The 17,283-nt window shown below is 40.9% G+C and overlaps 1 long non-coding RNA gene across 1 annotated transcript; it reads right to left on the bottom strand.

Annotated features, from left to right (window-relative positions):
• Positions 1-1,250: 1,250 nt before the first annotated feature.
• Positions 1,251-7,170, bottom strand: LOC121137591. The gene is made up of 2 exons (XR_005874891.1): positions 6,461-7,170; positions 1,251-1,477 (listed from the first exon to the last, which is right to left on the bottom strand). It is a non-coding gene; the product is annotated as an uncharacterized LOC121137591 (long non-coding RNA).
• Positions 7,171-17,283: the final 10,113 nt, after the last annotated feature.

The raw sequence follows: 17,283 nt of genomic DNA on the forward strand, positions 1-17,283 counted from the left end.
AGCCAATCCTAAGGTGTGGCGCTGAAAAATTATTATCAGGCATTAAAAGAGCTGTGGAATCGGCAACATGTTTAGAGTAGTAAATAGAGACATGGATGATCTGGAAAATGTCCAACTAAAACAGAGTTGGAAACTATGATGGACAGAGTAAAAGTGACTCTGGATAATACTAATAGCTTGTTTGACATCACACATGAGAAGATCAGCACATTTGATGCTGTAGAAAAGAATAAACTAGAAGACATAGTAATACAGATAGCAAAATGAGACACAGATGTTTTACTCATTGCAACACAAGTGACCCACAGAATAACTTTAAAAGTTTAATATTTGTGCAGATTTTCAGAGGAGAGGATAGAGACAGGGAAACTAAATTTTTTTGAAGAAAAAAACTTTAAATCCTAAAAACTTTCAAACCAAATGCAAATCATAAGCTCACATATCCAAGAAGTTTCCAAGCACAAGAAACACTGGAAGCACTGTACCAAAGAATATTGTAATTTAATTACTTCAAAAACAATGATAATGAGACAATGTTAAAAAAACAGCTAGAGGAAAACAGACATATTGTGGAGAAAGGAGATAAGGATAATAGTAGGTTTCTTATCAGAAATCTGAGATAGAAAAACTAGAGTAGGAACGTAGTTAAGATACTGCAAGAAGGAAAAACCTGTCAACCTAGATCTCTATATCTAATAAAAACATCTTTTCTCAAAAAGGTAAACCGAAGGCTGTTTACAACAAATACAAATGAAACATTCCTCATGAGCAGACCTGTACTGTGAGAAATGTTACAGGAAGTCCTTCAGGTAGGAGAAAATGACAGCAGTTCGAAGCCGGAGTCCCCATGAAAGAATGCAGGGCAACAGAAATCATCGCTCCCTGGACAAATGTTTAAAAGTTAACCTTAATAAAGGTAAGCATTGAAGCAAAATAATAACAACTTATTGTGGAGTTTGTAACTGATGTGAATGTGTGGCAACAACACTAATACTACAAGGAAAAAACATCAAGCAAAACCGCCAACACAACCAAAAACAACAACCAAACAGACACCATGAAAAATGACTCAGTGGTTAAGAGCACTTGCTGTTCTTCCAGAAGAACAGAGTTTGTTTCTCAGAACCCACACTGGGCAGCTCCCAACCAACATTTAACTCAGTTTTGAGGGATCAATTTCTGGCCTCAACAGTTAACTACATGTATATATGCACGCAAACACACGTATACATAAATAAAAATAAAGTAAGCATTTTTAAATGAAGCATTTATTGATAAATATATGAAATATTTAGAGGTAAATATGATAATCTCACCTACTGGGAACTATAGAACATTTCTGAGACTAATTAAAGAGTATCTGAGTCCATTGTCGATCGAGAAGCCTCAATATTGTTAAGATGCCAAGTCTTTCCAATTTGTGTTATAGATTTGATGCTTGCTTTCTCATCCAGCTCTTGGAATAAGTCTTTAATATCTAAAAACAATTTTGAAAAAGAACAAGTCAGTTCAATACATCATTATAAAGGTAAAGCAATCAATAAGGTCTGGTATCAGTATAAAGACTCACTAAGAAATTATTGGAACAAAGCAGAATCCAGAAAGATGCTCATTATATGTATATGGAAATGTGGCTTATTTTAATTTTTTAAATTTCTGTGTAGATGTTTTTCCTGAATGTGTGCCTGTGCACCACACATGTACCTGGCGCCCACAGGACCGGGAGGAGGGCATCAAGTACTTTAGAACTCGAGTTACAGACGGTTGTGAGTCACAGTTTGCATGCTGGGAATTGAACCCATGTCCTCCAGCAGAGCAGCCAATACTCTCAGCTGCTGAGCCATCCCTCCAGGCCCGATAAGTAATTTAAAAAAATTATTTTTGAGAAACACATAGGGCTAATTCAGTGGGAAAGGTTTATTGTCAGCACCTGATAGTGCTAGGGCATGGAGGCAGTTTCAGATTTGACCACAAGAACACTTAGATTTCACTTATGGAAGAAACAGCCTAAATACGTCTCAGTGCATGTGGTTTGGATCTTTACTGTCTCCCAAGGGCTCACATATTGTAGGCTCAGTTCCCAGATAATGCACTACTAGAGGGTGACAGAATTTCTAGGAGGTAGCACAGAGCGGAGAAGGTTGGGGGATGCTGGTCATGCCTTTGTTTTCTTTTTCCTTTTCAGTGTTTTGAGGGAGGGTGTCTAAGATATCCCGGGGTGGCCTTGAACTCACTTTGTAACTGAAAACTCAGAAAACAACCAAAACCTGAAAAAAGTTCCTCTGTTTCTGTTTGCCTGCCTATTTGACCTGAGGAAGAATACGGGCACCCTGGGATACTCCCTCAACATCTGCCAGTTAATTTTTAAATGTATCATTATGGTCTCTGAGTGTGTATGACATGGATTTGTGAGTGTGTGCCACAGCACGCTTACACGGGTCAAAGGATAGCTTTCGGGAGCTGTCCCCTCCTTTCTACCTTACACAGGCTCTGGGGATAAATTTCAGGTCCTTGGGTTGGTATCACAAACACTTCTCCCACTGAACCATCTTGCAATCGCCCTCCCAAAAGATCTTTGTAGATCAGGAGATTGAAGACCTTAAGCAACCAGCAGCTACACACTCCTGTTCTTACCAGTCACAGCTGAGAATAACTGAGGCTTTCACTAGAGGTGAGCGAATGAGTATGAGAAGGGCCCTGAGCAGACACTCAGTGGATCATAATTACAACCAGTCCATGTGGAAAGTGAAACATTTTATCTCCGTGATGAGCCCTGATACTCAGGGTATTGTTTCTGTAACTTTTAAGTGAAAAGCATGCTGCCATTAGAGACAGAAATATAGGTCTGTTGCTTACCATTGGTGTAATGCTGAACCCAGTTCTCCACACTGAACTCTGACTTTGCAGTGATCCACTAATATAGTTTATAATTCTCTTGTTATAGTACCCATTATTTTGACCTATTTCATGCCTGATTCCTGTGATTGTCTTTCCCAACCAATGTTTAGTGATCACTAGTCATCACTGATGGCTTCCCAACAGTTATTTGTGTGTAAGAATTTCACCACACATATTTATTTGATGGATACAGAAATTAGAAAGATTTGCGATACTAAGAGCTGGCAGAAACTACAGGTGGCCATCTGGTCAGGAACACAGAATGCCAATGCTTATTTAAGGGTACTATTCATTTAAGGTGGTAGTGGTGCACACCTTTAATCCCAGCACTTGGGAGGCAGAGGCAGGCAGATCTCTGAGTTTGAGGCCAGCATGATCTACAACCTGTCCTGTTCCAGGACAGCAGGTCTATACAAAGAAACCCTGTCTTAGGAGGTGTGGGGGAGAAAAGAAAAGGGTGCTATTTAAATTAAGGTTTAGCAGAGCATACTCACAATCCCAGTACTTGGGATGTAGAAGCAGGAGGACCAGGAGTTCAAGGCTAACCTCAACTATGTCATAGCAAGTTCAAGGTCAACCTGGGTTATGTCTCTAAACGATAAATGTTTAAATTTTATATATTTATAAATAACCAAATAGTGTGCAGAGTAAAGCCTAAATTGGGTATGATGGCACACACATAATCTCAGCACTCAGGAAGCTAATATAGGAGCTACTGGAGTTCAAGGCCATCTGAACTTCACAGTAGATCTTTAAAAAAAAGAAGCTAGGTGATAGTGGCACATGCCTTTAATCACAGCACTCAGGAGGCAGAGGCAGGTGGGTCTCTATGACCAGGCCAGCCTGGTCTACAAAGAGTTCCAGGACTAGCTCCATAGCTGCTGAGAAACCCTGTCTTGAAAACGGAAAAAGAAAAGAAAAGAATAAAATCCAATGTCTTCCTTAGTTATAGAGGAATAGTACAACCCTACCCAAAGCCTCCCTCATCTCCATGCTTTGGTCCTATTTGACTTTCTTTCAATTCTTTGAATTGAGAGAAAACCACTTAAAACAAAGTCAGTGCTTTATTATTTTGAATCCCACAAAACAGCGTCATAATAGATGTCTGCTGGTATGGACCGAGCAATAATTTTGAGAAAGAAAGCATCATTAAATGCAGAATAATCCTCTCCAGAGGAAATATTATAGTCTTCATTCATTTCCTGTTGTAATTCCTTGATAAGTAGGGAAATTCTAAGCCAAAGACTGAAGAAATCGCATCATTAAGTTGTGCTCAGTTGTGCTGTCTTGGCTCTTGGCCCTCTCTCCTCTTTGCTCTCTCGCTCTCCCCAGCACTCTCTCCTCTCATGGCCCAGTGAGTCTACTGGCCATGTTTAGTCTACTGCTTTCTCTCCCTACTCTGGACTCACCCAGATGCCTCTCTCTTATATCTACAATAAAAAACTTTTCCTGTATCATAAAAAAGTGAGGCTTATTCCACATAGTGCTGTGGCCAGGATGCATTGAGCTTCACTGTCCTCATTCATACACTTCTAACACAAATGTATCAACCCTTTGCTTAGTCAAGACTGAATTATCAAATTCATAGGTTACCTTGGTTTTTGCTTCTACTCTCTCTAGCTATGGGCACCTTCTTCTTATTCCTTGAGCATGACTGGTGGTGGGATTGACTCATGAATAAAAGAAACATACGCCTTGCATAAATGGCAGGAAGGAATATGAAGAGATCCAATACCACCTATGGGTAATTCTGTTGCTGGATATAAATTGTATTAAAATAAAAGTGTCTTGGGATTTAAAATTCAGGGGTATTTATTGACTTATTTATCATTAGAGAAGGCTCCTTGTGACAAACAAAGAGCTAATTAAATGAAGTCTTCTAGTATTCTATTGCCTTAGAGCAGTATCGTTGTCCATAAACTGGACAAAACATGGATGTGACACCACTGAGAGCTGTGGTCAGTCATGCTTGTCCCATCTGACTATACTTTCTTTAGTGGCAGGAAATCTACCATCTACCCCTATCACTCATGGTCAGTTAATTGACTGTTTGGATTCTGTGTTGGTCTGGCTATAATTCTTCAAAGAATGAAAAAAGTCTTGTGAATATCCTGTCAAGTATAATTCAGCCTGTATTTCTTATACTTCTCATCACTGTAATACTTCACATGTGTGAAAATTTATGCACACAAACACAAACAACACACACATGAATGTCGACATCTTTAGAAAGGGTGAAAAGATGTTTAGAGGGAGATGGATGGGTGAAGCTTTAATGTGTGCATATTATCTTGGATACATATGCCAATCCATGTATGAAAATCACACATTGAAAATAGAGATGTGATGGGGAAGTCCTTCTGTGTATATGTTGACTTATTGCTTGATAAATAAAGCACTGTTGGTCAATAGGGAAGCAAGATAGATGGGACTAGGAGTTGAGGAGGATTCTGGGAAATGTAATCAGGAGTGGAGAGTTGCCATGTGATCCCGGGAAGAGAGGGCAAAAGTCTGGTGTTCTCAGTAAGATAAGACCTTATTAAAAATATATTAGTATATTATGGATTAATAATTAAGTCAGAGCTAGCCATTAAGGAACCATAGCAAACGGCCAATGCTTCATAATTAATATAGCGTCCTGCATGTTCGTTTGGGACTGATGCGGCTCAGGGACCAGGCTGGCGGGAAGAAGGCACATTACAGAGGAAAGCAGACTGGGAGTGACATAATGCAGGACCTGTTCTGGAACTCACTATGTAGACCAGGCTGGCTTCCAACTGACTGAGATTCACCTGCCTCTGCCTCCCTAGTGCTGGGATTAAAGGCGTGCCCCACAGCCGCCTAACCATTTCATACTTCTTAATCTCCTAGTACGCTTAGAAGTGACTTGTTCCCTCACTAGGAGGTGTAGAAAGGAGGAAATAAAGAGAAGGGCTGTGAAATACATATACTGAGCTAATTAAGAAAATACAGTAACAGCTAAAATGTTTTTTTAACCTTCTCCACATGCCAGGTATACTAGGAGAAGGTGCTATCATTATCCATATTTCACACATAATAGAATGGAAGCCCAGAGATATTAAATAACTGGTCTAAGACCACACAGTAACAAATGGAGAAGAGACAAGAAGGAGACTAAGAGGCAAGAGAACTACGTTCTAAATATTATATTACTGCCACAATAATTATTCATAATTAACCCACAAATTAAAATGCTAAGTGCCTAGGTTACATTTACACTTAGCACAAATGCTAAAGGGGTCAGAGATAGTTCTTCTCTGATCAACACTTTGTAGACATTTCTGTCTTTTACAATGGATAAAGGAATATTAGGAGATGAGGAAACATCCCAGAAGCACAGAAGAGGAAGAGGAGGAGGAGGAGGAGGTGAGTTTAGGAAGAAATGGTCACATGAGCCTCCTTGAAGGAAAGAAATGGGAGTTGGCCTAAATATTTTAAAACTGAGTCATCAGCACTCCCATCCCTAACTGATTTCTTGTTTCCTAACTTTGAGCTATCCAGATTTCTGTACATCTGATTTATTGTGTAGGATCATACTCACGTGGAAATGCCACCAACTTCCACAGGAAATTTTAGCTTGAAAACCCCAGATTCCTGCAATGATGGTTTCAAACGCAATAAAAAACTCTCCAACAGTTAGCTCCCAGGGCCCACTCCAGTCACTGAGATACAGTAAATTGTTTGAATGGATTAAAATATTCAGTGCTGTGGAGGTGCATTTTGAAGGTCAAGACATCACAGCCTTGCTGTTTGACTGCTAGTGCTGTGTCCTTCCGACTGCTGCCCGACAACTCATTCCGCAGCTTGTCAAAACATCCCATTCTCTGAGCGTGGCCACGACTTGCAAAAGGTCTTCATTTATACCAGAACATTTGGAAAACGATCTGCAGTATACATTGTTCTGTAAAATATAGAATCAAAAGGTGGCAACCCATCAAAGTCAAGAAATGTCACTTGGCTACAATGGGTGGGCTGCAGACCTGGCCACCCACTCACCAGCTGCAGGAAATGAATTTAAAGTAAGTTGGTCATTTGTCTCAGGACAAAGTACAACTGCCAAATATTTTATCCCCATTTGTCAGCCCTGCTCTATTCCAGTGAACTCCATCAATCCGTGGGTAGCCGCGTTGCTTATTCTCTGTAGAACAATAAGCTTAACCCACTAGGTTTATTTGTTTAAGTCATCTGGTGAATTCTTTTAAATTATGCCTTGTTTCTAGTGCCGCTCGTGTTTTGCATTCATGTAAGCTTCTGCTGCAGCTGCTCCGGAAGAAAAGAAAAGGCGGCTCTTGCAGAGCAGTGAATAGAGAATACGATTTTAAACTTTCCTTTCTTTCTCCTAAATTTAGCACCTGGCATATGGAATATTCAGCGGGTGGCTCAGCAGGGACAGGCTTACTGTTTTTCATACCTGCCACTGAGGTGTTTGACATTTTGGCTTGCTAAAGAACAAATTTTTAAGCCCATTATTGTGCCTACCCACCCCTGTATATGAGAGAGAGGGGGAGGGAAGGAGGGAGGGAGAGTTTGCATGCTCAGTCTTATACTTATGGGCATGGTGAGCAACCACTCAGGTCTCTAAAGGGGAGTCTAAGAGATTCTGGCTGCTAATGCATAATGTTCTACAGCTAAGAAACACATATTGAATGATTTAAATCCCTCTAGAGGTGGAGGAGAAGGGGGCTGTTTACAATCCAGGAACTATACTTACCACCTTAGAAGAATCTGTGAATATTATTTGAAGATCCCAGTTTAATGTTCACAGCATCTCCAATGTGTGAAAAGCAGCTACAGAATCACAATTACATAACACATAACACAAGTACATAAACACTTATGAACATGGCATGCAATATGTACTAGTCTAGGTAATAACACTTTTTAAAAAATTAAAGTTTCAAATGTGAACATTTAGACATGGACATCGAGAGGGTAGAAAAGTCCCAGGTGATCCCAGTTCTTGGCAAAGAACAGAATCGTTAATGTTCTGATGAGAGGCCACTCATTGCCTTTTTGGTCTAGTCTAGATTGAAGTTGTTGTCATTGACCTCCTCCCCCAACCAGAAGTCTCATGTGTTGAAGGCTTGACCCAAGTGATGGCATTATAGAGGTGACTGGATCCTGAGGACACTGACTTTATTAGCAAATTAACCTGCTGATAAATTCATTGCTGAAAGGGCTATTGGGAGATGGGCCTGGTTGTAGGAGGGTCATGGAGAGGCCTTGTGACTTTGAGGGACGGATCATGCTCTCAACACTTCCTCCTTCTTTCTCCCTCTGCTTTCTGACTGTGAGCAAAAGATTCCAGAGTTCTTTGGAAACAAAAGCTAGTGATAGGGTTTTGGGATTGACCTTAGTGGTAAGCTAGCACCATAGCTTATCATCTCCAGCCAGGGACTCTGATTTTTTTCAGGCAATGGTGACAGCAAGGAAATCCTAGGCTGAATTTGGAACACTTAATTTGCATTTTCCTTTGCATCCAGGCAGTATAGAACTATAAAAATGAGACTACAAACTGTAATAGTGCATAGCTATCTACGAATCACCAGGAGAATTGTGACTATACCAAGATCTTTACAAGCTTTTTAGTTTTTTTAAAAAGTCATATAGGGCTGGAGATATGGCCCAGCAGTTAAGAGCTGACTGCTAGTCCAGAGGACCCATGTTCGATTCTCAGCACCACACAAATGCTTGCAACTCTATGTAACTACAGTTCAGGGGATCTGATGCCCTCTTCTGACCTCTGTGGGCAGCAGGCAGGCATGTAGTACACAATCATATATGCAGTCAAAATATCCACACACATAAAATTAAAAACAAATAAATCTCAAATTTTAAACATTTATTTTTATTACTTTTAATTTAATTTTTGTATTTATTGAGACTTTCATAGGAGTACTACTTTTACATCATTTCTGCCCCTCCATCTCCCACTCCAACTCCTCTTGTACTCCCTGAAACTCCCTCTCAAATTCATGCCCTTCTTTTTGTTGTCAGACACACACACACACACACACACACACACACACACACACACACACGAGTATGTATATATGTATGTAGAGAACCTAAAGAATCCATTTAATGTTGCTCATATTCACATGTGTTTAGGCCTGACCACTCGAGAATGGAGAACAGATCAAGGCAGCTTGTCTCTAGAGAAAACTGGTTCTCCACTCCCTCCCACCCTCCCACACCTCTCCCCACCCCCCTCCCCGCAATGTAGCTCTTCATCTAGGGTAGAACCTTGTGAAATTTCCCCCATCCATATTGTCGTATCAGCTGGTGGTGTCATGATGCGGGTCTTGTTTAGGCGATTACATTGTTGAGATTTCATACGTGAAGCTTCCCTATTATTCTTGAAGACACTAGCAGGAGGCATCCTATATGCATCCTGTGTTTCTGTATGTGGTTTTCCACATGTGATTACAGGTGTTCTTAGAGGTCAGAAGAGAGAGTTAGATGCCCTGGGCCTAGAGTTACAGTGTTTGTGAGCTGCCCAACACGTGTGCTGAGAATCAGACGGTGATTTTCTGAAAGAGCAGTAAACACACTTACCTGCTCATCTGGCTCTGCAGGCCCAGCATTTCAAAACCTTAAAACTGTTACCATTAGTTATAAGTGGATAGAGAAATGGAAAGATAGTAAAGCTGTTGTTTATTCAGTATACTAGAAGTTACGGTGTTAGAAACACTGAGGCATTTCATTTCTTTGTTGAAAATGTAGGGAGAGTAGTTCGAACATTCCCTCCTTTGCATAGCATACTATCTGGAGGGTAGCCTACTGGTGAAGTATTTAGTGCCTTCCCAAGTTTTGGTCTGATTCTAATGTTTTGCCCTTTGCATAATCACAAGAAGTATTTCTGAGAGTTTAACATGGAGCTCTTGTTGTCTTTACTTCTCAGACATTTTCACTCTTTCTGCTGCCCGCATTTTCCTTCACATGCTAAGTCCACTTTCATCAAGCTCTGTCAGTCAGCGTCTGGAGTCTCTCACACGATGGTGGGGTCAGCATTCCCACAGTCAGCTGACACTTGTTCTACTCATGCTTCCATTTGAATTTCACTGCCAAATGTATCATTTTGGCATCACTTGCTGCAATTTCTTGCCAGTTAGCCAAATCTCTTCACTTTCATGAACCCTCCTTTGAAGGTGTCACCAGAGATGCCACACACCCAGAGACAGCATACTGTTTCTGTCTGCCTGTGACTGAACAGAAGATACAGAGTGACCAGTCACTGACAGACAGCAAATGAACTCAAGTGATCAGTCATTGATCATGATATGTTTCTATCCTTTACTTCATGACTTTGGACTTAAGAGCTGTCAACAAAATTTATACTATATGCCATTCCTGAGTTGAAATGGCCTATGGTTTTAAAAAAATGTGGAGCCATAATGTTGGAGGAGGGTTAATTTTCAGGAGTATTGAAAATACGCTCCTAGAACCATGCAGAGCTAGGTTGTCTGTGAACAATCTCAGGTCAGAGCTGGTAAGAAAAGTCTAGGTATGCCCAAGAGACACCCATTCTCTCCATTTATTACCTCCTCTTTCCTCCAAGCTTTCAGCCATTTCATTTACATTCTCTCATCTCCACACAGAGACAAGGAGAATTTGCACTAAAACCTTATGAGTCAATGTTGCTATTGATGATTTGTGTTTAAATATATAGGCTAAGATACAGTTCTCACATTCTATAGCCATGGATATTTGCATTGCTTAAATAATGTTCTGTCATAAAGAACACTATTCATTTTAATACCTTTACTCTAATAAATTCTGTATTGTCCAACATTCCAGTCATAACAACCTGTCCCTTCTTTGATTCAGTACGCCAGGCACTGTAGTAATACTTGGAATATGTTATATTCCTGTACAAAGCACACAGTCATCTTGCCTCTGTGGACTATAATTTAATTGGTAGTTAGGGCATACAGCAATAAACACCAAGCAGATTATAGTATTTGGGGCAATTAATAATAATGAGGTTATAAATGAGAAAAAAGAGACATCTGAACACACATAAAAAATGATTCACAGCTTTGGCCAGATGATGAGGTGGACAGGATGTGCCTCCGGGCACAGTGCTCTGAGCATGATGTCGTGTCACATGTAGTACTCTGACCAGATATGCACATCTTCAAGAGGAGACACCAGGCAGATCTCAAGTAAAGACCATTCTATAAAGAGAAAAGTAGTTAGAAAACAATAGGGTCATAAACGATAAAGTGAGGGTTTTTTGGTATGTTTATTTATTTTGTTTTATTGGGTTTTGAGACAGGGTCTCTCTATTGTCCTAGAATTCATTATGTAAACCAGGCAGGTTTGAACTCACCTGCTCCTGCCTTCCAAGCTCTAGGATTAAAGGTGTGTGCCACAACTCACTAAGGTGGTAAAAGGTATTTTGTTTTGTTTTTCGATTTTTGGCCTCCTTATTGCCAAGAAGTCTTTTACCAAAGTACAGTGACTGAATTTCTGTTACTTGCAGTAAATGTTTGTCCTAAGTTTATTATGTCTTCTTTCTTTTTAAAAAATGTATTTTTATTTTATGAGTTTTTGCCTGCATTTATGTATGTGCACCATGTGTGTTTCTGGTGCCCATGGAGACCAGAAGAGGGTATCAGGTCCCCTAGACCTGGAGTTATAAATGGTCTTCAGTCACTGAGCATCAAACTCAGATCCTCCAAAGGGCAGTGAGTGCTCTCAACCACTGAGTCTTGTCTCCAGACCTTCAGTGTCTTAAGCACTTTTTTGGTGTGTATGTGTGTGTGGTGGGGGGTGGTCTCAGTATGTAGCCAAGGCAGGCCTTGAACTTGCTATGCTGCCAGGGATGACACTGAATTTCTGATTTTCCTCCCAAATGCTGGGATTATAGGCATGCACTAGCCACCAAATCTAGTTTATCTGAGTACAGAACTCATGCTAGCCAAGCACTCTACTACCTGAGCTACAATCCCAGCCTGTAAAGCTTAAATACTCCGCTTGTTTCATTCTCTCATTCATTAGCTTCACAGAACACCTGCTGGCTCAGTTACAAATTTACTATTGAGAGCTCATGCCTAAATTATCTCATAGCCTCATGGGCATTTCTGAGCTTAGGCTGAGTTCTTCCAGAAACAAGAACTTTCGTTTTTGGGGGGTGGAGGGAGCATTGGTTTTTCAAGACAGGGTTTCTCTGTGTAGCTCTGGCTGTCTTAGATCAGAACTCACTCTGTAGACCAGACTGGCCTCCAACTCCCAGAAATCCACCTGCCTCTGACTCCCCAGTGCTAGGATTGAAAGGGTGTGCCATCCAGGCCAGCTAAGAAGATTTAAACGTGAATAAATTCCCTGATCTCTTCTTTGCTGAGGAGACCCGAGAACATGGTTAAGGTTCTAGTCTATAGAGGGAGGCTTCCTGGCCATTGAATTCAATTTTAGAGCCAGTTCTCTGCATAAGGACAGGAAGCATTTTCTTCACATCTCTGAGCTAAGCCTCCATGACATTCATGAAGGCTGGAAATGTAATGCAGCAATAACAGTGCCGGCTAGCATGTGTGAGTTCTCTTTGTTCAAGGAAAGCACAACATAACAAAATAAATCATTAAAACTCCTTTTGACTAATATTCAGATGAAGATTTTTACAAAATCATTTTATACCCAAGTAGAGAAATATGTATTAGTTTTATTTATATGACCCTATTTTCCTCCATTGATGGAAAGGCCAATTCTAAGAAGAATAGTGACATAACTAAAGAGATTTGGTTTTATTTCCCTTTACCCTCTCCCTTTTCTTTGTCCCTTCCATTTCAAGTATTTTGAGAACTCTTGCAGCGTCTTGCCTGTCCCTAACCCTTCCCTGAGTTTGCCTTTTCCACACAGCACAACATTTAATAACTGTGTACTCTTACCTCTGTCCTAAATCTCCTCTCCAACCTTACCTCCCCCTATCATAAACCTCGGGACCTTCTCTTTGCTAGGTAGCTGATGCGGTTAACTAACCTGAGCCCGTAGACTGCTTTACTCTTTCAGAGTGGTTTGTGAGCAGTAGAGTGCTTACTCAGGATGCACAAAATCCTGGGTTTGCATCTTAGTGCTACAAATAAATAAATAAGTTGGATATTTTTAAAAGAGTAATTCGCACAGGTGAGCAAAGAGTGTTATCCCTTGGAAAAAGCGTGAGTTTGAAAACAGCCTTTTGTTAATTTGTCTATTCAGCTCCCTGTCCCACATGTTTGTCAGATGTGGCCTCCATAACTCACGTGTTGAGTGCCTGAACACTCCTGACAAATACTGTTTTAGTTTGCTTGTTTTGGCTTTATGTTTTTTGAGGCTAGGATGTTTAGGCCAGACTCACCTCCCATTCATGATGGCCAACTACCTTAGCTTCCCAACCAAGCACTAGGATTACTGGTGTGAGTTCCTACATCCAACTAGACTTTTGTCTCTTGAGACGAGTGTGTCCGTATGTGGCCCAGGCTACCTTTGAATTCTTAGACTCAGTGCTCATCTCACCCCAGCCTCCAGAATCAGGCATGTGCCATTACAAGCCTCTAGAGTGGGCCATTCCTCATCCCTAACCCCTTCCCTGAACTCAGTGCCTGAGACGTGCTAGGCAGATGCTTTGCCACAGAATTTGACTAGAAACCCGATATCCACAGAAGAAACTTCAAGGTAGAATGGGAGCAACGCATGAGCGTTGTACATTCTACTTTTAAATGGTAATTTTGATGAATAACCTAAGAACTGAAGATCATAATGTCTGACGCTTACACTCCGTGAAAACATATCCATTGTTCTGAAAGATGCTGTGCTAGTTGTCGCCATGTTCGCTCTCAGCTCTGTGTTCACTCTTCAGTACTTGCTGTACAGTGTCTCCCTTATCCAGTGAGCACAGTGTTAAGACCTATCCATAGAGTGCTAACGGGATGTCAAGGGAGAGGAGATTTCCTCCTAGGTTCCTATTGCTCATGGTGGCTTTTTCTAGTCCCTGTCATGCTGTCCATCAAGATAGCAAGACACATCTTTCCTACTGACCCAGCTGTGCCCCCAAAGTGCATAGTCTCTCCATGACTGTACAGTTTTGAGGCCAAGCCCAGTGACCTTGTCACTGGTTTTTCCAAGTAGCCTAAGCCTGTGCTCACAGCTGGTCTTCAATTCCTTCTAAGCCCCACAGCCTTGGGTCATCTACACTGGTGAGGGAGAACAGGCAGGATGACATCAGCAGTCCAGGGAAGCCATAGTGACAATTGTTATCATTTTGTGACAGGGTCTCATGAAGCCTAACCTGGCCTTGAACTTTCTATGTAGCCAAAGATGATCTTAAAATTCCTGTGATCTTTGTCCCTAAAATTCCTCCTGAGTGCTGGATAATGACAAGTTTTAATCAGTGCTATTTCATAAAACCTACAGATGAACTAGACATAGAATTTGCATTCAAGTGAGAAATTATGATACTTATACCAAGCAATAGGATAAATGACAGTAATAGTGTTGGGATAGAAAAGACTCAGGGAGGCCTGTAGTAGGAAGTGGGGGAAGGCAGATGGAGATCAAGTTTTCTATTTTAGCCATGTTTAATTTGAAATGCCTGTTAAACATAAAAAAAATGGATATATCACTTAGGAAGTTAGTTTTACTAACTTAGAAGAGAAAATAAGAATATATATATATACACATGTATTCTTACATATATATATATATATATATATGGAAACAATATACCAGTGTATAGAAGTGTATTAAGCCAGGGCTCTGGATGAAATTGTCTAAAATCTCCACAGAGGAAGGGGACAGGAGAGAAAGAGAGGAAGAAGGGAGGGAAGGCAGCAGAAGGAGGAAGAGCTCTGAGATAAGTAGAAAGTAGTAGAAGGGGGAGAACTGCCTTTCACATTAGCATGCCATTGGCGATCTTGATAAGAAACTCTTCAGGGCACCAGCTAAACAAAATCAGCTGCGCAGTCCTGCGGCTCCGTCTCCTGAGGGCTCATTTTCCCAACTCTTACTGATTAGATAAACGTCTTCTATTCCTCCAAACACCTCGCTGTTACACACCTCTTGGGTCTGATTCCCTTTTTTACTTTGAATATTGGTTCATTAACAAATTGGAAAATGCAAAGTGGAAACCGATGACGTCTGAGATACTTTTGTTTCCTCGTATTTCTGTCATCTGGGCATGTTCCATCTAATCTCCAGGCTTTGCCCTCACAAGTCCAGTTTTGCCTGAGCCCTGATTACATAAAAATCCATCTGGGAACTGTGAGGATGGATATAGGACAGTCCTCCGACAGTGATGTTTTTGGCTTGGGGTGAGAGCGATCCATTTTCCTTTACCTTACCTTGCTTGCCCTTTCTAGACATTTCTCAAGTCCACTTTCTGGGCCTATTTTTCTTCATAATATTCACCATGACTTGATACTGTGTTGTGTAATTTCCATCTGTTTACAGCATATCCTACCCTCTTCCCATAGAAAGGAAGTTCTATGAGGTCATGGGTGTGTCTGTTTTGTCCTCCTCTGCTTCCCCTCCCAGTGGCATGCACGTGCACAGACACAGGATGAAGGTGCCATCTACAGAGTAGATGCCCCATATTCACTCAGTGAAAAAGCAAAAACAAAAACCAAGCTTGATAAAAGAGAGGAGATAAAAACCATATAGAGAAAAACAATTTGCAGGGCAGTGGTGGCACACGCCTTTAATACCGACAGTGGGGAGGCAGAGGCAGGAGGATCTCTGAGTTTGAAGCAAGCCTGGTCTACAGCAAGTTTCAGGACAGCCAGGGCTACTCAGAAAAAAACCCTGTCTCAAAACAACAACAACAACAACAATAAAACAACCAAAAACAACAACAAAAGGAAGAAAGAAAAGAGAAAAATCAGTTAATTTCTTCCTCAAAAGTCAAAATGGCATACATATAGTAAATAAAATTATTGTATTAAATTCAGTACAGGTTTTGACAACAGTTTTAAAAACATAGACTGTACTTCAGGTGCCATCACTAAGCAAGACGGTCACGCAGGCCTTCTCAGTTCAGTGTGAGGCCAATAGTCTGGGAGGGATACATGCCTTCCAACAATATTTCTACCTTCCTTCTGTGACCAGGAAAGAAACAGCTGAAGGTCAACTTTAGGGCCATCAGCTCAGGAATAATTGGTATTTGAAATTAAGTACCCAATATTATTTAAAATGGCAGCCTCCAAAATACAGAAATCTAAAAATATGTGAAAGATACATGGGGAAACGCTGTGCTTAAACAAAGGCTGAGTAAACAAACAGGGAGAGATATGTTCATGGATAGTTATGACAGCTCTAGGCTAGGGGTGTAGCTCAGTGACACAGTATTTTCCTAGCATAGCATGTATATGTGAAGCCTTGGGTTTGATCTCTGGCCCCAAAAGAAAAGAAAAGAGGAGCAGATGGGGAGGAAAAGCGAGGAGAGAGGACTCCCAGTCAGAATCCCAGCAAGTTGTTTTGTAGACCTTGACAACCGGATTCCAGATTTACAGGGACAGGCAAAAGATGCAGAGTAGCCAACGTGTTTAAGAACAAAGTTAGAGGACTGATATTATCCAATTTCAAGACCTTGTACTGTATAAAGCAATAGTAATCAAGACAGTGTTCCATCCTTTTCTGATTCTAATTAGAAGGATAGTACAAGTATTAGAAAAGAAGGAAGAAAGAAAGAAAGAAAGGATTTTCCTAAACTGCCTGCCTCAAACTCCATGAGGACCTTAGTAACCTTCCAGTGATGGCACCCTGAAGGGCAGGGGTTTGGTTTTGTTTGAGACAGGATTTCACGGCTTAGTCCTGCTTGCTGTCCTGGAAGTGCTCTGTAGACCAGGCTGGCCTTGAATTCAGAGGTCCTCCTCGCTCTGCCCACTGAGTGTTGGGATTAAAGGTGTGTGCCACTATTGCCTGGCAAGTTTATCTTTTAAAGACTTTTGTGAAAACCTGTATTTTACTGGTGAATGAATAGCCAAACAGATCAGTGTAATAGAATAGAGGACCCAGAAATAGACCCCACACAACAGTCAAGGGATCTTGGAAAAGGAATAAAGATGATATGATGAAGAGGTGTCTACTTAACAGAAAATGCTGGAACAACAAGATACCCACATGCAAAAAATATATAATTTATCTACAAATCTCCTATGCCATTCATGAAAGTTGACTCAAACTGGACTCCAGATCTGAATGTAAAACGCAAAGCCGAGGGCTGGTGAAATGGCTCAGAAGTTAAAAGTACTTGCTGCTCTTGAGAAGGACCCAGGTTTGGTTCCTAGCACCCACACTGCGGCTCACAATTATTTGTAACTCACATTGTTGTTTCAATTTACATTTCTCTATAAGTCAGTGGGTGAGTATCTTTGCCTGGGGAAACAATGT

Source organism: Mesocricetus auratus, unplaced genomic scaffold (assembly GCF_017639785.1).
Source record: "Mesocricetus auratus isolate SY011 unplaced genomic scaffold, BCM_Maur_2.0 Super-Scaffold_100691, whole genome shotgun sequence".
Lineage (NCBI taxonomy): Eukaryota > Metazoa > Chordata > Mammalia > Rodentia > Cricetidae > Mesocricetus > Mesocricetus auratus.